This window comes from Oratosquilla oratoria, chromosome 6 (assembly GCF_046742065.1).
Source record: "Oratosquilla oratoria isolate Oo_2021 chromosome 6, ASM4674206v1, whole genome shotgun sequence".
NCBI lineage: Eukaryota > Metazoa > Arthropoda > Malacostraca > Stomatopoda > Squillidae > Oratosquilla > Oratosquilla oratoria.
The window spans coordinates 75,531,829-75,539,328 of NC_134782.1; the positions used below are offsets into that span (position 1 = coordinate 75,531,829).

At 45.6% G+C, this 7,500-nt stretch overlaps 1 protein-coding gene across 2 annotated transcripts in view; it reads left to right on the top strand.

Moving 5' to 3' along the window:
- LOC143026636 (LIM/homeobox protein Lhx9-like) overlaps positions 1-7,500 on the top strand; it is a 366,335-nt gene that overhangs the window by 241,222 nt on the left and 117,613 nt on the right. The gene's annotated exons all lie outside the window — the stretch shown is intronic.

The following is a 7,500-nucleotide window of genomic DNA, read 5'->3' on the forward strand; positions in this document are numbered from 1 at the left end:
AAAATGGGTGTGTGGGGCTGAAATGGAGGTGGAAGCGGGAGGGAGGGACAAGGGGAGGAAGAAAGGGAGTATGGAAAGAGGTGGGATGAATATGGGAGGTTAAGGGAGAGAAGAATGAAGAGAATTGGAAGGACTAGGAGGACAGAGAGTAAGGAATGGAAATGGAAAGGGAGTAGAAGGGAGTGGAAGAGGGAAAGCGGCAAGGAAAGCGAGGATGGTGAAGAGGAAGTAGAAGGAAGGGGAGGAAAAGGAGAATAAGGAGGAGGAGGAGGAGGAGAAAGAGAAGGAGAAGGAGAAAGAGAAGGAGAAGGGGGAGGAGGAGGAGGAGGAGGAGGAGGAGGAGGAGGAATATGACGAGGAGGATCAGGATTAGGATCAGGATCAGGATAAGGAGGAGGAGAAGGATAAGGAGGAGGATAAGGAGGAGGAGGAGAGGGAGGAGGATAATGGGAGGAGGAGAAGGAGGAGGAGAAGGAAGAGGAGGAGGAGAAGAAAGAGGAGGAGAAAGGGAATAAAGGGGATGAAAGAAAGGAGGAGGAGAAAGAGGAGGAGGAGATGGAAGAGGAGGAGGAGGAGGAGGAGGAGGAGGAGGAGGAGGAGGAGGAGGAGGAGGAGGAGGAGGAGGAGGAGGAGGAGGGACAGGAGGAAGAGGATGTGGTAGGTGGCGGGGGATTTTGGGAGTATTGCAAGAGAGTGTGAGGAAGGAAAAAGAATGGGGGTGTAATATTTGCGTGTGTTACTTGGGCTAGGTGACATAGGGAGAGAATGAAGCTCGGATTGGCTTGTGCCCTTTATTCTGATTAAGATACGTGTGCGTCGGCCTGAGGACGGACGTGGCGTGGTCCCTGAAGTCGGGGACCGTCCGCGAAGGCCTAGTGATGTGCTACAAGTACAGAGGACTAACTCACTGTCTTGCCCGCTCGGGGCAGTATATATGTTACAGTATGAACACGTACCTAGGGATTACGCGTAATCCCTGAATGTTTATTCAGTGAATACGCGTAATCCCCGTTTCACTAACCTAACCTAACCTAACCTAACCTAACCTGACCTAACCGAACCTAACCGAACCTAACCGAACCTAACCGAACCTAACCGAACCTAACCGAACCTAACCTAACCTAACCTAACTTAACCTAACCTAACCTAACCTAACCTAACCTAACCTAACCTAACCTAACCTAACCTAACCTAACCTAAGGTTAGGTTAGGTAAGGTTAGGTTAGGTTAGGTTAGGTTAGGTTAGTGAAACGGGGATTACGCGTATTCACTGAATAAACGGTTAGTGAAACGGTACGTGTTCTTACTGTAACATATATACGCGTGACTGACCCGAGGCCATGACCAGACGCGACCTAATTGCGGTGACCCTTTCTCGCCTGTTAATACCAGCGTCAGATCCTATACACTCCAACTCCAAATGCATACAATTTACACCGATGCTAAAATGTTTGTGGGGGTACATGTACACCCAAGGAGAACGGGAGTATAATAACGTAAGAGCAAATGAGGGAGCGTGAGAGTTTGGGAGCGTGGGAGTAAGTGGGAGGGGGAGATGTAACTGGTTGAAGACAAATGCAACAAACATGTCAGCTGTGGTGCCGGTGAGTGTTGTCATTGTCGCTGACATATCAGTAGCAGGTCAGTGACACTTATTTACATTTACCGAAGCTGACGGTTGCTTTGTTAATGAGTATTAGTGCCATTATCTTAGTTAAAGCAATATTAATAACAATAACACGATAGGTTATACATATTTTATTCTGGCTGGTGGCAGATATTCTTAATCATTTGCAGGTTTGTCCTCTCTCCCCTCTCCCTTTCCCTCTCCCCTCCCTCTCCTCCTCTCCTCTCCTCCATTCCCATCTCCACTCTCTCTCCTTTCCTCCATTCCCATCTCCACCCTCTCTCCTCTCCTATCCCCCATTCTCATCTCTACCCTCTCCCCTCCTACTCTATCCTTCTCCGTCCCCCCTCGCGTTCTCCCTTACTCCCTTACCTTCCTCCCTTTCCTCTTCCTCTTCCTTCACTCCTCTCTCCTCTTCTTCTTTCACCTCTCCCTCTCCTTAATTTCTCCCTTCCTTCCTCATACCCCCTCTTTTTCTTCTCTTCCCCTCCTCTCTCCTCTTTTTTTCCCCTTCCCTCTACCCTCCTCTCCATCCCTTCTCATTCCCTCACCTTTCATCCTCGTCTCCCTCATCCTCCTCTCCTTCTTTCCCCTCCCTATCTCCTTTTTTTCCTTCCTTCCTCTCTCCTCCCCCTCTCATTCTTCTCTCCCTTCCCTCTCTTCCTCTTTTCTCCCCTAACCTCCTCCCTCCTCTCCATCCTTCCCTGAGTTTCCCCTCCTTGTCTACCTCACCCTCCTGTCCATCTTCCCGTCCGCCACCCCCTCACTTCCCTATTACCCTCCCTTTACATTTCCTGCCCCCTCCCCTCCTCCTCTCCTTCTTTCCACTCTTCGCCTCCTCCCCTCATTCCTTTCTCTCAACCTCCTTTCCTTTTCCTATATTAGATTTATTCTCACCAGAATTATATAAATCTGTCGTGTGTCTATTGTATTCAAATGCATTCCACTGCATTCCATTGTATTCTGATCTGTTCAAGGTAAACCACAGACGGCTCACTAAAGCTCATTGAAACGCTCACTGAAACCAAAACAAAACCTCATAAAGGTTTATGACACACGAACCGAAACACGAAGCGATGCGCAACAAAAAAGTGCAAGAGTTCTGACGACAAGAAAAGGAAGAGGGAGAAAAACAAGAAGAAGAAGAAGACAAAGAAGAAGAAGAAGACAAAGAAGAAGAAGAAGAAGAAGAAGAAGAAGAAGAAGAAGAAGAAGAAGAAGAAGAAGAAGAAGAGGAAGAAGAGGAAGAAGAAGAAGAAGAAGAAGAAGAAGAAGAAGAAGAAGAAGAAGAAGAAGAAGAAGAAGAAGAAGAAGAAAATGTTCCACCACGACACCACGAAGGCACAAAAAAAAAAAAAAAAAAAAAAAAACAGAAACGGAGCTTTCTTTCCTTCAGCCTTCCAGAGAGCCTACCACGCCAGCCACCTTAAACAATGTCTTAAACAAACAGCGATAAGACCACAAGTAGGCAACCAGAGGCGTGTCCCGCGATCGTATCGGCCATTCACGTGAAAGGAGGAGGAGTCACGTGACGGCTAGCTCCGCCCTGATTGGTCGAGAGGCATGTCCGACTATTGTTCAACGTCTTTATAGGACACTAGTCGAAGCAGGATAATTAAAGGCTTTGGTTATGGGGGGGGGAGCCATATTTTTATTTTGGTTTTAACATGAATGACTTGGCAAATACCATGGCAATGGGGAAATGGGCTTAATGGACAATGTGGGTGATGGGAGAAGGGTGGGGGAGGGAGGGGAGGGAGAGAAGGAGGGGGAGTAGGATGTTGGGGACGGTGATGGTGGTGATGTTGTGGGAGGTGGTGTGGGAGTGTGTGGTGATAGTGGAAAGAAGAGATATGATGTTATGGTGATAGTGTGCAAAATAATGAGAAGAGGAAGGGATTGAATGTGTAGAACTTTAAATGTATTTCCTCATCGGCAACCGGCGCTTCTATCCCTGGAGACAATACCGCACCAAAGAGGAGATCTTAGAAGTGGTAAAGTGGTCAGCATTCTTCTTTGAGTGGAGATTGGTCCTCTGGTCCATAGGGGTGCCAGTACAGTCCATCAAGTAGAGACGGCATAAAACTTAACGGGGTGGGGATGAGAAAAGAGGTGGTGATGATGATGATGATGATGATGATGATGATGATGATGATGATGATGATGATGATGATGATGATGATGATGATGATGATGATGATGATGATGATGATGATGATGATGATGATGATGATGATGATGATGATGATGATGATGATGATGATGATGATGATGATGAAGATGATGATGATGATGATGATTTCTTGCTCCATTTTCTACCCTCCTCCTCCTTCTCTTCCTCCTCTTTTTCCTTCTCCTCCTCATATCTTTCCGCACTCCCTTCCTTCCTCCTTCTTCCCCTCCTCATCCTGCTCCTTCTACAACTCTTTCTCACCACTCTTATGCTTCTCCTTTTTGCTTTTCCTCCTCTCTCTCTCTCTACTTCCTCCTCCTCCTCGTCCTTCTCCTCCTCCTCCTCTTCCAACACCGCTTCCTGATCCTCCTTCGCCTCCCCCAACCACTTTCCTTCTCCTCGTATTCCTCCTCGTCCTCCTCCTTCAACTCCCTGATCCTCCAGCTTTTCCTCCACTCTCCATCCTACTCCTCCTCTATCTCCTCCAATGCCTTTCTTACTCCTCTACCTTCTCTACCGCTTCCTATCCTCCTCCACCGGTCTTCCTCCTCTTCATATGTCTTCCACTCCCCACCACCACCTCCTTCTCCACCTCCTCTTTGCAAGCTCCTTCAGAGTAGACAGTTCTGCTCGGCTAATGGCCCTGCTGAGGGGGTGCGGAGTCCCCTCAGCGACGCCGCTGACCTGCCCTGTCCTGCTCAGCCTGCTTGCCTTCTGCTTACCTGCTTACTTGACTGCTTCTTTGCCTGCCTGCCTCTCTGCTGAACATGCCCACAGAAGCGTGTGGAGTGACGGTACATATGTACGTGTTCGCATATACATACTTGCACATGTACACGCACACGCACATGTACACACACACACACACACACACACACACACACACACACACACACACACACACACACACACACACACACACACACACACACACACACACACACACACACACACACACACACACACACACACACACACACACACACACACACACACACACACAACACACACACACACGCGCGCGCGCGCGTGAACATATTTGTTTGCTCGTCTCGTCTGTATATATATATATATGTATATATATATATATATATATATATATATATATATATATATATATATATATATATATATATATATATATGCTAGATAGATACATACATACGTACATACATACATACATACATATACATACATACATACAGACATAGGTACATACATATATACATACACACATACATACATACATACATACATACATACATACATACATACATACATACATACATACATACATACATACATACATACATACATACGTACATACATACATACATACATATATACATATATACATACATACATACATACATATATTCATACATACATACATACATACATACATACATACATACATACATACATACATACATACATACATACATACATACATACATACATACATACATGCATACATAGATACATACATACATACATACATACATACATACATACATACATACATACATACATACATACATACATACATATACAGTATACATGCATACATACATACATACATACATACATACATACATACATACATCCATACATACATACATACATACATACACACATACATATACATACATACATACATGCATACATACATACATACATACATACATAGATACATACATACATACAGACATACATACATACATACATACATACATACAGACATACATACATACATAAATAGGTAGAGAGAGAGAGAGAGAGAGAGAGAGAGAGAGAGAGAGAGAGAGAGAGAGAGAGAGAGAGAGAGAGAGAGAGAGAGAGAGAGAGAGAGAGAGAGAGAGAGAGAAGAGATGTGGAAACAACTAGACACCCGAAGATACAAAGAAAACGGTAGATGGGGTAGATGATCTTGAGCAAATAATAAACATTTGTGAGAAAGTTTGTGAGAAGGATTGTAAGGACTATGAAAAGGATTATGCGAAGGATTACGAGAAGAAACTGCAGGCTTGTGAGAAGGGTTGTGAGGATTATGAGAAGGAATATGAGGACTGTGATCGGGATTGTGGGAAGTATCATATGAAGGATTGTTAGAAGGATTATGAGAGGGATTGTGAGAGGGATTATGAGAAGAATTGTGAGAAGGACTGTGAGAAAGATCATGAGAAAGAGAAACTACAGGCTTGTTCATACTCAAAGACACGCTCTCATCACCATACGCCGTTCCCATTAGCAAATTCTTGTGAGAGCTTACAAATTCTCGACATGAAGATAATGCAGGACCAGAGTACCGGGCCAAAATTCCTCCCAGCATCTCACCTGCTACACTCAGTTGGGGGCGGCCACGGTAGTGGAGCTGGTGGTGGTGGTGGTGGTGGTGGTGGGAGGAAGAGGAGGATGTTTGTGGTGGAGGGTGGTGGTGGTAGGAGGTGGCACTGGAGTGGCTGTGGGAGAGGGTGATAGGTAGTGGTGGTGGTAGGGGGTGGCATTGGGGTGGCTGTGGGAAGGGGTGGGGGGTGGTAGGTGGTGGAAGGAGGTGGCATTAGGGTGGTTGTTGTTGTGGTGGTAGAAGATGGTTGGGTAGGTGTTAGGTGGTATTGGTAAGAGGTAGCATTGGAGTGGTTGTTGTAGTAGGGATAGCGGTGGTATGAGTGCTGGTTGTGGTAGGAGAGGTTATGGTAGGGGAGGGAATAAGGTAGGTGCTGGGTGGTAGGTTGCAGGATGTGGTAGGCGAAGTGGTGGAGGTGGTTGGAGGTGGTGGTAAGAGGTGGTAGGTGGTAGGTGGTAGGAGGTGGTAGTGGTACGGGGGAGATGATGGTGATGGCTGTGGTTGGGTTAGTGGTGGGGAGGTGGTGGTGGTAGGGAGAGTGAGTTTACTTTGTTATCGCTGGTTCTTTGTCCTCGAAGTCGAAGACATACTCGAAGTCACAGTCGAACTCGATTTTCGAAAGAGTCTGCTGGACAAGGTTCCTCTTGAACCAGAAGCTTTCTTCAGCTCAGTGAAGTCTTCTGCCGGTAGAAGGTAAGGCGCCTACGCCAGGAGGCGCTGAGTATCTGAGGTTGAATTCGTTACCTTTGCCTTTTGCATTTTGGGGACTGTTGGGATATAGGGCTGTCACTTCTGTAAATCAGAGAGAAGTGCCAGGTCTAGAAACCACAATTAAGCGAATGCAAGGCTGAAGCAGTCATTTTTGCCCTGTGCTTTTTGGCGAATTGGGGCAGTCACTGTTGGGAATCGGAGAGGAATGCAGGATTCGAGCCCAAAACTAAACATACGCGAGACCAGTATGCTTCCGGTTACGCTATCAGAGCTCTGATGTTAGCCACAATAATATTCCTCAAGTGTGTCAGAAATGACAATGTTCCAGAAGATATTCAAGGTAAACTTTTTCTGAACAAAATCTTCTGATATAGCCAGAACAAAATAAGTTTAGACGTCACTCTATTTAAGAGATTGGTACAGGAAGTACCGTGGTATTGAAAAAGGTAATTTGTATGGTAATTGTTATGGTAATGGTATCTGGAGTAGGTCGTATGAATACTATAGGATAACAGCAGGAGTGGTAAGTGGGGAAGTTGGGAGAAGAGTTAAGGGCTGAAGGTGCAAAAAGGGAATATGAGATCGTATATATATTCTTTATTTCTCTTTTTATGTTAGAAATTTGATTAGGTTAGGCTAGCC